At 42.8% G+C, this 18,319-nt stretch overlaps 1 protein-coding gene across 4 annotated transcripts in view; it reads right to left on the bottom strand.

Moving 5' to 3' along the window:
• Positions 1-16,963, bottom strand: part of ndrg3a (ndrg family member 3a) — a gene marked incomplete at its 3' end in the record, with an annotated part of 62,121 nt that extends 45,158 nt beyond the window's left edge. For 3 of the 4 annotated variants that reach the window (XM_083770781.1, XM_083770778.1, XM_083770782.1), the window contains exon 1: positions 16,846-16,963. The remainder of the gene's footprint in view (positions 1-16,845) is intronic. The other variant, XM_083770779.1, reaches the window with a different exon arrangement.
• Between the last annotated feature and the right edge of the window lie 1,356 nt (positions 16,964-18,319).

Below are 18,319 nucleotides of genomic sequence, written 5' to 3' on the forward strand. Positions count from 1 at the left end.
AACAGTACACTACTCATGGTCGTGTATGCTAGGACCTGCCTATAATTTGCTGTGACTGATTTTATTTTCATAGCATATGTAAATGAAGGCCAAGACTTAAAATCCTAGGGAAGATGTGTACATGGCATGCTGCATTACTCAGACATTTCCTCACAGACATTGTCCAATGCCTAACATGGATAAAGTTGTCCAGCAGCAGAGAGACAGACAGGCCCGAGCATGCTTGGTCACAGGAAGTCATTACCCACGCGCAAACACAGCATATGCTGAACTAAAGGGAGCCATGTAGCTCCCATGTCAGCAGCAGGTCCTGCATGTTCAATGAGGATATCCACACCACGTCCACCCACCCGCCCGCCTGACTGCCTGCCTGCCTGCCTGCGTCTATCCACTTCGGGCCATCACAATGTCTGGGAAGGCTGTGATGACGGAGGACACAGACTCAGATCACAGCCTTGACCCCCACTCCACCACACCCCTTTAATCCAGTTCTCCATGGCAACAGTGACATTTAAGCATCCTGCTCATCATCACCATGGTGACTTCAGCATCAAGACAATGATGAGCAGGGAAAGGCCCCTGGTGAAATGTCACTGTCGTGACCTCATTTTGACCTGGCGGCATATACAGTATCTGACTCAGCTATCAACAGTACAGGCTAAGGAAGAGTACCTATCACATTTGAACCGATACGGTACCTGGAATTCATTACGGTACCAAAAGCAGCACCTTTTCCTGTACTTTGTTTATTTTTGCAGCTTTTGGGGTATTTGACACCATAATAAGTTACTAATTAAACTCAATGTCTGCCAAGGACTTAATTAACTGCTTTTTTATCAACTCCCACAGCGCCAACAATGCCGTTTTAAAACGTGTATAACGTTGGGCAAAAAGATATATAAAAATTAAAAATTAAATAAAAAAATGTATTGAAACTGGCAGTCAGGGCCTTTTTGCGCCCCCTAGTGGCGATGGAAGAGATTAAGCCATGTTTTTTAGTTCTCCTCAACATCATCCTGAACGTGATTCCATGTTGAATGGTTTGTCGGAATTAGACTACCTTTCCTTTTTGATAAGATACTGAAAAAGGTAATAATTTTGCAGATATTTTCTATCTGGTTCGCTGTCTTTCTATCACTCATTTGGTACAGTTAACTGGTATTCGGTAGTACAGACATTACGGTACTGGTAAAATACAACGTTCGAAAAACCTCTCAATTAGATGAGTTGTGTTTCCTTCATGTGATATTTAGAAGGTTTTGAGTGTCTAGAAACACATTGACCTAGGATGCACTGCTAAGACTCTCTGGGAACAGCCTAAGGTTGAGAACAGCTCACTGCAGGTCGCAAAAAAGCCAGATCTACAAGCTCTCAAGGCGCCGCGTCCTGCCTGTTTTTGCAGCTCCGTTCGCTAGGCGTTGAGAGCTTGTAGATCAGTCTGTTTCTGCAGACTGCAGAGCAGCTGCGCAGCCAGGGTAACTTGCTCCCTTGACTCCCCGCACCGGCAGTCCGTCGGAGGCTCGGAGCGGAGCAGCGGAGCCCACAAGCTGCTGCGGCCGGGCTGCTGGCTGCTGCTGATCTACAAGCTCTCAAGGCATCGTGTCCTGCCTGTTTTTGCAGTGCCGTTCGCTACGCGTTGAGAGCTTGTAGATCTGTCTATTTTTGCAGCGCTGGTGTCAGGGTTTGTTCACGTTGTCAATAAAAATAACTTAGCGGAGTTGAAGTTCAATCAGTGGGTTGCAGCACCAGTAGGGGCTACACGCTAAGCTAAGCGCTAAGCTAACGAATGATCCCCGAGCCTATACACTAACACTAGTAGACAGTTTTTTTATTCCCCCCCCCCCCCCCCCGACTTCACGGGTGAGGCATTGGGATTGTAATGAGACACGAGACAGCAGTGTGCATTCTGTTGTGACTGTATATTATTAAACTGCATGGGTCTGGACTCCGGAGCTTAAACAACATGTAGGCTACAGCCTCCCTCAGCTCCCAGGCCGTAAGTGCCGTGCCCCGGTGCCCGATGCTGCTGAGTGCGGGGACTGTGGGAGCATACATTATAACGGGAGGAGGTGATTTCCACCCGGCCGCTGTTACTACTTTGCTGGGCCAAATTGATTCACATGTTGCTCACACTTTACAGGTTAATTGGGCTAAATCGCCCCGAGAAATTACCTAATAAATATATTCGGCGATTGGATTCGTATATTCGCGATTGACGATGTATTCGTATCGTCACCCAGCCAGTGTTCACCATCATAGTTTCATAAAGTCTCTACAAATTTCCTCTTGTCCAAATCTAGTCACTTCCGTCTCTATTATTGTCTCCAGCAGCCGAAGGCATGGGGAGAGTATGTTTTGCACTCAGTCCGCGAGCGTGCGTGCGTGCGCCTGATTACAGGTAATCTCCGGCACAGTTGGCCCGGTCGATGCCAAACTGCACACACACTCCCTGGATGCCAACGACTAACCTCTGCCCCAAATTTTCCACAACAGCCTGTTACAACGCCACCATGAGACCGATCATTGCAAAACACATTTCTTTATAAATTACTCACACATTTTCATCTCTAGTCATGTGATCAACACAGACCTGTCCGCTTAAGCAATATTACACGAGAGGGTGTGGGTTAACGTGATTATTGCCACGACAGGGATGCGGTCAGGAACGAGACGAAGTCGCGTTCCGCAAGCATCACTGAATGTTTGTGCAATTATGCACAAACATTCCCACTAGCAGAAGAACTTAAAAAAAATCAAATCAGCCTGACAGCCTCATGGTGACGCTATAACAGGCTAATTCATGTTCTTACCTAAAACTGCACGGATCTGTGGACAACTGGACAATTTTGTAGGCACACTCCCTACAGGCCAAGGAAATGCCTTTGCCCTGCTTTTTCATGCCCCACATGTGCCGGTTATAGCGCATCATGAGGCTGATTTTGGCAAAACACATTTCTGTAGATTACTCGTACACATTTTATCCAAAGATCACGCAAATATCGGTATACAGTACACCATCTCCATAGTCATGTGATCAACACAGATCTGTCTGTGTAGTTTGCAGGATTGGTCCATTTTGAACCTCAAATCTGGAACACAGCATGCGATTTCCATGACATTAATATCACACCATCTCTACAGTTATGTGATCAATATGGACCTGTCCACTTCCCCAATCGCTAAGATTGCCTTCCAAAGTTTGCAGGATTTGTCCATTTCCAACAAAATGTTAAATGTTATGCACACATTCCCACTAGGCCGAGGAAGAAATGCCACATCTCCCGGTTATATCGCCACCATGAGGCCGATTTTGGTAAAACACATTTCTGTAAATTACTCGTACATATTTTATCCATACATGACGCAAATCGGAATACACCATCTCCATAGTAACTAATGAGATCAACACGCATCTGTCCACTTTCCCATATTCCATCCGATTGGCTAAGATTGCCTTCCAAACATTGTAGGTTTGGTCCATTTTGAACAAAATGCCTCAAATCATTAACACAGCGTGTGATTTCCGTGCAATTATGCACACACATTTCCACCAGGCGGAGGACGAAATGCAACTTAAATGTTTACACCTATAACTGCACCGATCGGTGTACAACTTTGTATGTGCACTATTATGAATACATTGTTACGTCTTACATATTTAATTCATTTTTATACAACCACCAGACGACAGATTATAGCACAAACAAAAACAAACATTACTCCTATACATTCTAGTTTTTATTGCCATGTTATACAACCACCAGACGACAGATGATTGCAAAAATAAGAGTTTATAAATAAGTTGTTATTACTCCCAACATCACAGACGCTATTATCCTGTCCTGTGCCCAGAGGGGAACTTTTTCTAGTTCTGGCTCTTCCACATTAATACTTTATATTTCTCTTGATCAAAGTAATACATAATCTGCTCCCATTTGGAAGAGTTGCATCATACGCCGGTCTGCTCAGGGCCCAAAATATTTTAATGAAAGTTCAAAGCAAGGCTCATCATCTATGCTCGTCTGGGACCTGAATCTTATCACTCAGCCAGGCATCAAAAACACAAACAGAAATAGGTCAGGCAAATTGCATCTACAGAGGTGAACCAACATTCAAAACAAAACAAAACAGAAACGCAGATCCCCACCAGGCCAGGTTGCCTACCGTTATAGTGCCAATCATACGGTTGATTTGAAACATTTGTGGCTGCGGTTCTTCAATGGCATACTGGGAGTGTGCGTGCAAAGTTTCATGCCAATCGAACACTGTGTTCATGATTTGTGCAAAGCGGCCTTCTCCTGCAAACTTTGAAAAGCAATCGTAGCCAATTCGGAATGGAATCTGAAACATCTGACGGTTACACCTTGTATATACAAAGATATAGCGTGTACCGATTTGCGTGAGGTTGGACCAAGTCTGTAGGAGTAGTAGCAAAGAATTGTTTTGCAAAATGTCATGGTGGTGCTAACCGGCTGATTTGAAAGGAGGTTCTGGTGGTGATGCCCAAGATTAGCTATTCACAGACAGGCGTCTGTCTCAAAAGGAGCGAAAACATGATCCCTCAGGGCAGGGATAAAAATACCCATTGTTATTAAACGTAATTACCAGGAGTCTGTAAGCAAGTCCAGCCCACCGAAAGCTACATTCCTACAATTTCCTAGAAGTTTCTCTGTTTGGTGTTTACAAGCCAAGACACCATTTACAGTGCCCAGTCAGTAGCAGAGGCAGTAATCTGTGCCTGTGTAAAACCCAATAAATTCAGATTATTGCTCTAACCCGGGCCGTTTGGTAAGAGAATTAGAGGAGGCAAATCTCCTGGCTTGGCATTTTCACCTCCCCCCCTTCCGGTCACAACCACCGGCCAGGGAAGTCAAGACCACATTTATTCAGAGACAGATGGATACAAACAAGACTGGCATAATAAACATGACCATAAAGCATATACTTTTAACCCATTCCGAGCGGGAACCCCTTTTGGTGTTGAAAAATAGCTCTGTCTGCTATTTTTTTTTTTATTGAAGAACGACTGACATAGAAACATAGCTTTTTCAGAAAACAGTCAGGATGTAGAAGACATTTTTAGAATCTGATCTCAGGTCAGAATGGGTTAAACGATCGTCTGTTCAGAAGAATCCACTGACGTGATATAGAACCGACAACATCGTGCATTGATGGACACATGAGCAAGAACTGAGCGCCACACACACACACACACACACACACACACACACACACACACACTAGCCTCCCTGTGCTCCCAGTCTACTTAATTAAAGGTAGGACAAAGTGTTCCCTTGAGGCACCACCATCATGATCGTCACTGCTCATATAGCTCCTCTCATGATCCTTTTTCATCTTCTGAGAAACAAGGACATCAGCGATCATGACAAAATCCATTTTGTCTACTGATATATACCCATTACCCAATACATCCTGACTTGGCCCAGGTCTACATCCGGAGTACAATGCTCTACTTAAAGTAGGCTGACGCTAATCCTGCGGGGATAATGCATATCAAAACACATAATGCAAAGATATGAACAGTATGGGTACCGATGCACAGCTCATATGCAAGACACCAACTCAAGAGTAGCTATTTCAAGCCTGGTATTAATAAGAACACCCCCACCACCACCACCACCACCTCTTTTTGTGACCCTCTTCTTGGATCCCTCCATGAATAAAAGGACTATACGCATGTTGTTGTACTGACCTGTACTAGTAGGCCTAATCCTGTACGATTGTTGGAACAACAAATGAATAATTCTGAGCCTCTGAGCAAAATACAAGTAATAAAACACAACACACAGTTCAGGTCAAGCTTGGATGCTGGATGAATATGACGTACAGTCAGGCAGCAGATGAAATCAAGGATAGGAATGAATGAATTATGCACACACACGCTCATGGGACATGTGACGGGTAATAAAACCCTGACCTTGAACGGTTCACGTTCGACGTCTGCCCCTTCTCCTAGTCAGTTTCTCGGCCTGCATGTTACTTGCACATAGATGGACAAGTGAAATAGACATGATTTTGATATGTGTGTGTGTGTGTGTGTGTGTGTGTGTGTGTGTATTTTGCTTTTGGCAATTTGACACTGCTGCTAAAGCTACATGACCGTCTGCTGCTCTTGCACATTTTGACACTGCTGCTAAAAATATACCTATTTTACCTTTATCATACTGCCGTTCTACTCATACTTTATTTCCATTTATTGAGGGGCGCTATAGCCCCTCCTAATGTTCAGCTTTTAGTGTGTGAAAAACACAAACATTGAAGACGAAGGTGAGGACGTGAATGAGATGTATGATGATGTACGATGAGAAGAGCACCCCTCACTTCACGTCATGTGTGCGATTGTTTTTTTATACTGCTGAAGATGTTCCACCAATATTTTGACAAGGTTTTAGTCTTGTGTGAGCACCTTGAAAACAGTTATCCAAGCTCTCCATCCATCATTGTAGTAGCTCTGCACATGATTTGATTTCGTTTTTCTATAGCCCTATATATTCTGATGGAAATTGCTATAAAGTATTTCTTAAATAACAGCGGTCTCCTTGTCTCTCCAACTCTTTAATAAAAAGAAAATACATGTTTTTGGTTGCAAATTTCAGCCAATCAGGAGAAAGTACATATTTATCATCTTCAAATTGTACTGTGTTCCAGTTCTAATTTCGTCTGCTCACTTCCAATCCAATGTCACTTTATCCTGTGACAGGATGACTCACTTATCACTTTCTATCCCGACCTGAAAATGCATTTCCTGGAGAGACAGGGATCGGCCAAACACTGTAACAATGATTGCTATCAGAATATAGAGCTTTAACTTTTAACAAATACATGTATTGTCTGTGAGCAAAAAAGGGAGACCCATCCACCACTCCCCTAAAGGGACTCTGGCACATTCAAACTCAAACACCATCTCGGACCCCCCAAAAGGTGTGCTGCAATTCACTCAAATCACCAGTATGCACATTACAAGCTCACAAATGGGAAGCATACAGACAATATCATGCACATAAAGACTCCCTTCTGCTGCATGGCTAGTTTAGTACTTACTGTACTGCAAGACCAATTTAGGCATAACATAAGACGCTGTCATTACTCTCCGAGGGCTTTTATAGAATTGCATTAATCCTAGCCCGGCCACTTTATCTGCTAATGGTCTTATGAGATTAAAAAAAAAAAAGCATCTGGTCATACTGATTTATAGCCTACTATCCATTGGCATCATCAGCATGCTTCACCTTGTATCTCTGCCTTACACACGTACATGATACATACAGTAGCACACACACACACACACAGGTCAACATAATTCGCAGTGATTTCCAGGATAACTTCATGCTACATTTACTGCACTGATACATGGCCCGCAGAACAACCCACAGCCATTAACCCGCTTTCATAAAGTAATGTTTCAGTCCAGCAACCTGGAAACTCAATTTAACCATTACATCAAACAGGAAAACTAAAGTAGCAGCTATGAATCATACAGTATGTGTGATGCGTCCTCTGGAGTGTATTTGTGGGGGCAGGTTGTAGGAGAGTATGTGAGCTATGATTAGTACTGAATGTCGTTACTCATTGCCATGTTTTTCCATCAATAGAACATCCATGGCCTCGGTCAACTAGCCTCTATTTTGGTCTTCTTCATGCATAAATTATGGAGAGGTCCATGCATGCACTATTAAAGCTGCATAGAAATTTTAAGGTGATGACGACACATTTCTACAGGCACAGGCGCTTCAAAAAACACCTTGGCAAAACAGCACATCGGGCAAAACAACATGGTGCACCTGTGGAGCATTAGTTTTGCATAAAAACACTCCTTGGGCTAATACCGGCCATAGCCACTTGCCCAAATGTGCTGACCTCATCACATTTGTGATGACGGCTATGGCCGGTATTAGCCCAAGGAGTGTTTTTATGCAAAACTAATGCTTGGAATGGACTCGGCATCGTGAAAACACCCTAGTTTGACATGTCACATTATGCTACTTAAAGCAAAAGGACATTTTGAAATTATTTGCCTTATATTGGATGTCTATGGTGGCCATACTGTACAGGTCATTTTCAACACTTTCCCCTCAGACAATTCCAGGCAACTTTTTGTATGTTATTCAGGACATATGTAAGATACAAAATCAGCTGAGTTTGGTTTTTTTGCAATTAGTTGGAGGTTGACCCCTTATTTCCCATATAATGCCTGTACTATTAGGGGACTGTTTTTTAAGTCCCTTTTAATCAAGCAGACATTAAGTCACTAGTCTAATAAACTTTTGTCTGCATTTGACATTGTCCCCCAGTTCCTACCAAAGTCAAAACCATGTGACTCTGCTCCTTCACTGCCTTGCACTGAAAAGGTGAGACCGTTTAAACGTTTATGCATCTCTAAGAACTCTAAAAAATTCTAGGAAATGTGACATGCAGCGAGTGTGAGTTTGTTAAATATCATTCGATTATTGCAAATGCTGCTTGTGTCGATTGCTTGCCTTGTGTTCTCTCCCCAATCTGAGAAACAGATTTAATTCACAGGCTTTAGCACAGATCCGTGGCAGCGATACAATTTACAATTTAGGCATTTAGCAGACGCTCTTAATCCAGAGCGACTTACAATAAGCAAGAACAAAAGCATGGGAATACATCACTGATGCGATATCAGATGCGATATGAGTGTATACAGTACTGTAGACACTCATAACTACTCCTCTGCTTCCAAATAATCCCCGTTAAGTGAAAGCTGCATCTGATAGTGATGATTAAAGGGGAACTTTGTCTACATCCTATCACTCTATTGTGAGGAAGAAAATATTAATATTCAATTAATATTTGTGTTTTATGATAAATTATCCGATTTGAAAGCTAGTGGTGGAAAGTCACCACAATGTAGGCATTTGGCAGACGCTCTTAATCCAGAGCGATTTACAGTATAAACCAGAACAAAAACATGGCAATACATCCAAATCGTCATCATGTAATATGTATCATACGTAAGCTAAGAACCTAACAGTAAAATATAGCCTATGCAAAATATAACTCATTGACGTTTTAGAACAAGCTCTTTCTTGGCATGGATGGTGGAAGCTACATGGCAATGCATCATGGATAAATCAATACAAACAGACACACAGGTTTCAACATCACATGAATTCTGTAGGCAGATGAATCAAAATAATCCAACAATAATATACTACCAACTGCTACTACTACTACTAAAGAGCGGACAACAGACGGATGACTCTCGATAAATCTGGGGTGGTCTATGAGATGGGGGTCAGAGAGAGGTGTGAAGCCGGATAAATTATTTGCCGTTGACCGGGCTTCCCTCGGTACAATCTGGCTATAAATCCGGTGGCCTGGCTCAGCCTGTCTGCCATGCGCTCTGCACCCTAATAGACTACCTGGCTGCCACTGCTCCGCTGGGGGTTGTGTTGCCTACCCAACCGTCTACAGGGATTTCCTCGCTGCCACATTCACTCGGGCAGATCGTGTAAGTGGAGGAGGAAGGAGGAGGGCCGAGAACAAGAGAGAAACCATTATGAGAGACAAAATAAATGGCGTGTGTGGACTATGGATCATAGTTATAAAGTTATAGTTATAAAGGATAGAGGGTGGACCATAGCATAGTAGTATAGATGTATAGTTTATATGTATAGTTCCATTATATAGATATTCCACTGTTACTTTCTTAGCTTACGCATGTTTCATGATAAATGCTTTTTTATGTGATGTATTCCCATGCTTTTTTGTTCTTGCTTAATGTAAATCGCTCTGGATTAAGAGCGTCTGCTAAATGCCTAAATTGTAAATTGACCGGTACCGACAGCCCCACCCCCTGCTATTCATTTTAATGCAAGTTGCTCAGTGGCATTTTGAAGCACTACTTCCGCATTTCTTCGAGTTCGACACCAAAATTATTGTCCAAAATGCGGAAATGCTTAAAGGTATATTCAGTGATTTCACTCAAAAAACCTTAGGTTTCGTTTTTGGCTGTGGGACCCAGCCTTTCGTCTAATCAGGATATAGAGTCAAAAATGAAACCTAAGGTTTTTTGACCCCCAGGGGTTAACTGGGGACAGGGAGGAACTCCTTATATGGCCAGCACACTATAGTAGGGAGGATTATCACAACAAAACAAAAAGATAAGTGATATTTGAATTAAGTGAAATCACTGAATATACCTTTAAACAAGTGCTCAATGTTACACGCCAGTTGCACAGGGTTTACTCGTGCTAAATGCACGGGCCCGCCTGCAGTACCAGCTTTGACCAGTAGGGCCCAGTAGCGCTTCACCGTTGGTCAGTTGTTCTGGAGGCTTGGTGTTTATCCTGAAAGTGAGCTCTCTGATGTAGATGTATGGGACAACACAGACCGCCTTGCTGTGGCCTCCTGCCCAGCGATAGATGAGGAAGGCCAGCTGTGCAGCCACCAGTCAGATCTCATACTCTACTGACTCTCACACTTACTTACACCACCAAGCTGGACAACTTCAAAACATAAGTAGAATACATTTAAATTATAGGGACATGAAAACCCTTAAGATACAGGTATTTCTACTACCTCTTTAACCCATTCGGACCCGAGATCAGATTCTAAAAATGTCTACTTCCTGACAGTTTTCTGAAAAAGCTATGTTTCCATGTCAGTGGTTCTTAGATTTTTCAAAAATAGCAGACCTTCAAGCTCGTAGCGCGGCACTCGGTGGCGCGCTATGAGCTTGTAGATCTGCTATTTTTCAATGGCTAAAGCATAGCATAATGCTAACACCAAAAGGGGTTCCTGCCCAGAATGGAAAATAACGCATAGATGTAGATGACACTGTATAATGGTTACTCGTTAATAATAGATCAAAGGTGTGTTGCAGAATGTTAGCACATGAAGCAGTAGCAGAGCTGCCTGTTGCCCAGCAGAAAGAGCTCCTCTGTTCATATACTTATCCCAGAGGGATGCGCTGGCAGTCACAATGACTGATTAACGACAACTCAATTTCCCAGAGAGAGGCCGAGCTGAGCCCTCCACCTCATTACAGCATTGAAGCCTTCCCTCCCAACTCCTCTTCTCAGAGGTCGGCCATGTCCTTGGCAACCATGGCACGCCACCAGCCCCAGTGGCGCCATGGAGATCGAGTAACTTTATCACTTTGCATAAAGCCATTCTCTGGTCATCATGACTACTCCAACTAATTGGAATGCACCACCAGCCAAGTCGAGTCAACATAGCTGTACTTGGCATTTAACAGACATAATACTGAAAACATACTGTTTCGATAAAGATTAGGGTAAACAGAGATATAACCTTTAGGCTAGGTCTAGTTGATACCACTGTCAAGAGGTGATTCATATGGGTCGGGTGATTGTTGACCTCCAATTTGAATGAGAACGCCAGGAACAAGGTCCTTCTTTGATTCCTGTGCAAAAAGGGAGAAGCTAATAACATCACACCCACCAAACTTGTCAACATGAATAAAGGCCTTGATTTGTGTGCAAAACAGTCCATACACAGGTTTATCTTAATGCCACTCGTTCATATACCGATTGAAACGCATTTAACACCACAAAATGTGCAACAAGCCCAACTCTAGCATCGGAGACCACAGCCTTTTCGTTTTCACAGGAAAAAGGAAAGCCTGGGCAAACAAGCCACATTTTCTGGACTAGGAGTGGGAGTGAACTACAAAGCAGATTGTTGGTGACGTCAATGTTCTCCGCTGTTTTCTAACCAGGGAGGGGAGGGGAGGGGAGGAGGGGGGGTGGTGAACCAGTAGGATCCACCACCGTGATACCAGCAGCAAACCGCCCCTCTAGACCAGAAATCACGCTGGCTGGGCCAGGCTAGCCTAACTGTCACAACTGTGTCACTAGTCAATAAGAACAGATGTACAAACTGACAACACAGCTAGTAGATCTGGTGTTTTTTGGAAAGTGAATTACTACATGTGATGGATATGAACAGAACTTTAAAAGTTTTGAGAGGGTGAATAAAGTATTTCTCATGTGTAAATGAGTAGTTTTCCAAAGTTTAAACAGTGATGTCCTGAAATTAGATAATATATATAGCAGGGTATTATAGGATATTATAAAGAACTATATACTGTAGATTGTTTTACTGAAAGATTGCTCACAGTTGTTGAGGTTAAAAATAGATAAAGAAAAAAGTTGTTCGATGAAGATGGAATGAAGGATACCAAACAAGCCATCTGATATATCGATTAAAGGTCCACTTCACCCCTTTTGCAACCAGATCTTATTTGAATGATGTTTGGGAGACAAGAAACACTTTCCTGGGGTTTTTATGTGGGTAATTTGTGTCCAAGGACTCCATGATGTCATGGACACTGGGCTCACTTCCTTCCTGGACTTATCATAATACTTTAGTGCACTGCTCCTCCTTGTGAATAGGGGAGGGCTGTCTTACTGAGACAACATGTAGTCCTGGATGTAAGTGAGCCCAGTGTCCATGACATGTTTAAGACCATGGACACTTTGAAATACTAAAATATATATAAAAAAAACACACACATATTACCCACATAAAAACCCCAGGAAAGTGTTTGTCTCCCAAACATCATTAAAATAAGATCTGGTTGCAAAAGGGGTGAAGTGGCCCTTTAAGAATTCAAGCTTTATTGATCACTGAGGTGGAAATGTATCCTCGCATTAACATAGCCTATCTATTCTATCCGCAGTCCTAAATCAGGAATACACATATTATATTCAGGCCTCATCAGATGGCAGGATATTGTGTGCCGTTCAGGTGATCAACAAGTTTCATTGTTGCTATATTGGAGATATACTGTAGGTAAATAGGTGAGTCTGCAAATTACATTCAGCTAAGAGGAATGATGAATGGGTAGCACTGTCTGGTACCAGTGCTTTAACATCAAATATTGTAAGTATGTTGAATAGTGCCTCCGATAGCTCCGGATTAAAATGTTGACAGTTTTGGTAGACTTTTCCATTTGGTGGGGAAGGGGTTATTATTCCGCAGGGAAACACCAAATGGAAAAATGTGACCAACATATAATTAAATGGATATCCTTGCTATATACTGTACATAGCCCCGTCCAGGGCTAGTTCCGGTAATCCAAGCAAATCTGGGCCTTTTGTTGGTCAAAATACCAAACAAACAAAAAAATCTCTTCTCCTCACAGACTGCCAAGCTACATTCACTCAGTGATGGACACAATCTTTCTCTAGTGCCATTCAATGGCATTTTCTTTGTGGTGTATCACTTAACTTTAAATAGAAAACAAGCTGTACAGGCTGGAAACAGCCTGAGGTAGGTAGGCTACTCAACCAACTGGGGTATTGGACTCGCCATTTTCTCTATTTCAATTGCATCCATTAATGAAAGAAAATGAAGACAGACCAAGTTACCCTCCAGCAGCAGTGCGATTCAACCGTTTGGCATGCTAAACATGAAACAACTGACTGTCGACTGTATGCCACTGACATCTTGGCATGCTAAAACATGAAACAACTGACTGTTGACTGTATGCCACTGACATCTTGGCATGCTAAACATGAAACAACTGACTGTCGACTGTATGCCACTGACATCTTGGCATGCTAAAACATGAAACAACTGACTGTCGACTGTATGCCACTGACATCTTGGCATGCTAAAACATGAAACAACTGACTGTCGACTGTATGCCACTGACATCTTGGCATGCTAAAACATGAAACAACTGACTGTCGACTGTATGCCACTGACATCTTGGCATGCTAAAACATGAAACAACTGACTGTCGACTGTATGCCACTGACATCTTGGCATGCTAAACATGAAACAACTGACTGTCGACTGTATGCCACTGACATCTTGCACAGGCGGTGCTGAATGCTTCTGGTAACTCAGAGCTTAAAAGGGACACCACTCCTTTTGCAACCAGATCTTATTTTAATGATGTTTGGGAGACAAGAAACACTTTCCTGGGGTTTTTAATGTGGGTAATATGTGTTTCTAGATATTTCAGTATTTCAAAGTGTCTATGATGTCATGGACACTGGTCTCACTTCTTTCAAAAACACATACATGCAAAACCCACATAAAAACCCCAGGAAAGTGTTTAGTGTCTCCCAAACATCATTAAAATAAGATCTGGTTCTTGTCTTTGCCATAAAATGTAAAAATCAATACAAATATTATTGAAAAGAAATATATAAGATCTGGTTGCAAAAGGGGTGAAGTGGCCCTTTAACACTGGTCCTGGCGATAAAATAATAACACCTGAAATAAATAGCACTTTTTCCAAGTACTCAAAGTGACTTTACATAAGTGTGTGGGGGAAATCAATTCATCAATCTCAAACTTGGTCAAGTAAAAAGTACCTAGTATGAAATGCCTGAAGGTCTATTCTATTGACTGAAATGTTGCTCAAATAAAATTGTGTGTAGATGGCGTGCAGATGGCGTGCAGGTCATTTTATTTTATACGTCTGATCCTGCCCAGTGCCAATACATCGCTCTCTGAGATGATCAGGTGTTCATAAGACTTATGTGATACCATGACGAGTCGAAGGCACATTGAGGTTAAGACATCACACTCCATATTTGAGCATAGCTGTATTGGGAAATCATCATGGTTATGGCTAGTATGGAGTCATGGTGTCATGATCGTGACGAAGTGGTCCTCCCGTAAGCCAATTTTTAATATAGATAGATAGACTAGGAATCTGGCATATCAACGACGTCAGTCATCTTCAAATTTGGGAACGCTTTCCAATCCAAGCCCCTGTTGACTAATCCATTATGAAATGCAAGTGAAATAATATTTCAAAACCTATAGCACATGGGCCCAGACGGTTAGCTCAACCGTCTGGGCACCTAGGCTGCCAAGCCGGCCGGACATCATGCCACGGGTTCGACTCCCCCTTTCCTGTCTGCATACTGTTCTCTATCAATAAAAAGGCATAAAATCCCCAAAACAAACACATGAAAACAATGTGTGGAGGTATTATGTTGGCCTACTGGCAGTGTGCACAAGAAACGTGGCACCGATAGGTCCAGTAGCTCAGGACAAGCAGACACACATGTAGACAGCTATAGCCTCCTACATAGGAGAGCCACACCATAGAAATGTGAGTTAAAGTGAGTTTTACAGTGATGTACGTTCCTGGATATTGGTCAGTCAGGTGCGACAATGGCTTGCAATGACTGGAAACCTTTAAGTTAAGAGGTTATCCTGGAACAGAGATGTATGCATCAGCTGTTTTTGTTCTAAAAGCTCCAAGCTGCTGTGCAAGGCTTGTTCTGTAACTCTAGTCCTCCTGACAGAGCTTGTATTACAGACACACTTCAGTTACAAAGACAAAGCCACAGTGGAGCTCCAGGCTGTGTATTATTCACATCTACATCATTCAGAGTTTCAGACCCACACATTTATATACACAGCAGCCTTAAAGTGATTCTAAATAATGACAATGCACGATGGCCAGTATTACCAGTTAAGAATCGGGGGGGGGTGAGCTGTTGATAGTTGAAACAAGCCATTTGTTTTGAGATGTAGAGAAAATTAAGTCAAAGCCTCAGAGGCCCGTCTCCCTGTTCTGCCCTCCAGCACTGATTGACAGATCTATAGGCCGATGCTGAGGTGTGTGAGTGAACACAGGACTTGCTGACTGTCAAGTAGCACTGTTTAATTAAGAGCAGTGTCTCTCCACTGGGTTATTTCCCAGCAGGCATCCCCAAGAGTTCCTCTTGGAAACCTGTAAAAAGCTGGCTAATTAGTTTAATTACATAGGAATACTATACTACTAGGCCATTCGTGGATGTGATTTTTCTGGTTTTAACTTTAAAACCAAAAGTTACCAGGTTTGCAGGTAACGTCCACCAATGCATAGTGCAATCAACAACTTTTGATACTCCCAGCAGTTAGGCATTTACCTTTAGGACGTCTTCATAGTTAGGACCAGGTGTGATAATTAACCAGGTTGGACTCTTTCAAGGACAATGGACACACCAACCATTGGCAAACAATACCATCCAGTATCTTCTCCTTACGCAGCTGTGGCAAGCAGCTGCTGCTGATCTAAATCATTTATATCTCTAGGCCTACACGGTTTGTTGTTATTAAAAACAAAAGCCAGTTATGTTCTTGTTGTGTAAGCTGTATTCTAATCAAGTAGGGATACTGATGATGTGACCCCGATGAGATCATCACCTCAAGTAAAACACCTGATGCCCACTCCAAACCGCCTGTGACCTTCGCATGGCGACGAAATGTCATGAGCGGCATTGTGTGTAGTATGTATGCGACCACTGAGGTGGTAGTAGCGAGACGGAATCCCCTGCCCCACGTCTTCTCTGTCAGCATAGTTAGCATTGGCTGAGATGGTATATAGTCGTCAGGGCCTACTTACAGGTTTCCTCACCGAACTTCGGATAGAAAACGCTCATTAAAGATGAATGTGGTGTAAAGAATCGTGACAGAAGAAATGTATCATCAACGAGGCCTTGCTAAGTCTCACAGATATACCTTAAGTTACAACTAAAACGTGAATGAAAACTAAAATGTGTTAAATGACCTCTTTGAATTTTTAGACAACGTCAAAACAAAATAGCATATTGTCGCATGACGGCGACGTGCAAAAGGAACGTTAACTCCGTTGCATTATGCTTCGTTCACTCATTTGTACATCGTTAGGATTCGTCGTGGAGCCAGTGTGCGAAGAACCCTGTTGGGTTTCATGAACGATTCACTTTACAAAGAGCAACACCATCAGCGATGCCGATATGTGATCACCATTCACCACCTCCTCTCCCGTGGCATCGAACACACCTGTAAGTAGCAATCCCCTAAAATGTACAGCCTCGGAAATCATTTATTTAGACTTACCGCCGTGAATTATGATAGTATCCACTCGTTTCTGGTCTATTCCTCTTGGGGTGAAATGATAGCGAGACGCACAGTACGCTCCTGCCTGCTGCTTCCTCCCTCAACTAGTATTTCAATCGTCACGGTATGGGCGGAACTACACTTTGCGTCCTAGACATGACGGAGGACAGGCCCAGTAGCCAATGCGAATCTTCTCCAACGCCCCCTAGAGGACATATATGGAGCCACATAGGGCTATTCATCTAAATTAGTCACGGCCTACAGTAGTAGATAGATATAGGGAATATATTTGACCTACTATACCAGCCAGACTCAGTGGTGGATCTCTCACCAAAAATTACATTTTACCTGCATTTGGTGTAGCAGTTTCACGATTGCTAATGTAGTCCTGATGGGTCACACCGTCACACCGTCACGTACAGCCACAGGCATTCCTCCATTCTAAATAGTATACATTGTATGCATATCTGACAAGGTTAATTAACCGCTATAAATTAGTTTTGGTTAACAGTTATGAAAAACATTATTGTGCTACCAACCATCCAATCATTATTTTTTTACATTGGATATATGGAATGTGTTCCAGCATAGGGGCCACGTGAAAGTACCCCAGGTGATGAATTGAACAATGTGGACCCTGTTGTAAACAAGTGTAATGCTTAATTGGGTCGTCCACTCACAGTTGACAGTCTTTGTATTGAGTTTGTGCTTAAAATGTACTGTAAATTCTACAAACTGTTAATAAATATTTCAATCAATCAATCAATCAATCAAGGGGTCGGATTTGTCCCGCAAGCCAGCAGTTGAACATTAGTGCAACACATTGAATATTTTTTCTTCCTCATGGTAATCTGGTGTGCCCTATCACCACACTATGCTGATCCGATAGATTGATTACAATTCACATAAAATGTGTTTTCAATCAACTTGTGTGAGCTGAGCACTATATACTGTAACTGTAATCACACCTGTGTGAACTGAGTGTTGCAACTCCGTGTGGGGGTCCCCTGTGTGTGTGTGTGTGTGTGTGTGTGTGTGTGTGTGTGTGTGTGTGTGTGTGTGTGTGTGTGTGTGTGTGTGTGTGTGTGTGTGTGTGTGTGTGTGTGTGTGTGTGTGTGTGTGTGTGTGTGTGTGTGTGTGTGTGTGCCTGACCGCATGCCTGACTCTCGCCTCCCAAAACAAGTCCTGTACTCCCAGCTTGTTAAAGGGAAACGGGCCCCGGGAGGTCAAAAGAAGAGGTATTATAAGGACAACATTAAAACAAACCTAAAGAAGTGCCACATTGACCTCAAAGCTTGGGAAGACAAGGCAACAGACAGGACGACCTGGAGAAACCTTGTCCGTGAGGGTGCTGCAAAATATGATGACGACCTCCGCCATGCTGCACAGGACAAGCGCAGACTCAGAAAGGAGAGAGCATCCAATAAACCATCCAATAAACCGGTCCAACCCAAACCCACGACTACATTCCCCT

The sequence above is a fragment of the Protomyctophum parallelum genome (genome assembly GCF_964188405.1).
Source record: "Protomyctophum parallelum genome assembly, chromosome: 8".
Classification (NCBI taxonomy): domain Eukaryota; kingdom Metazoa; phylum Chordata; class Actinopteri; order Myctophiformes; family Myctophidae; genus Protomyctophum; species Protomyctophum parallelum.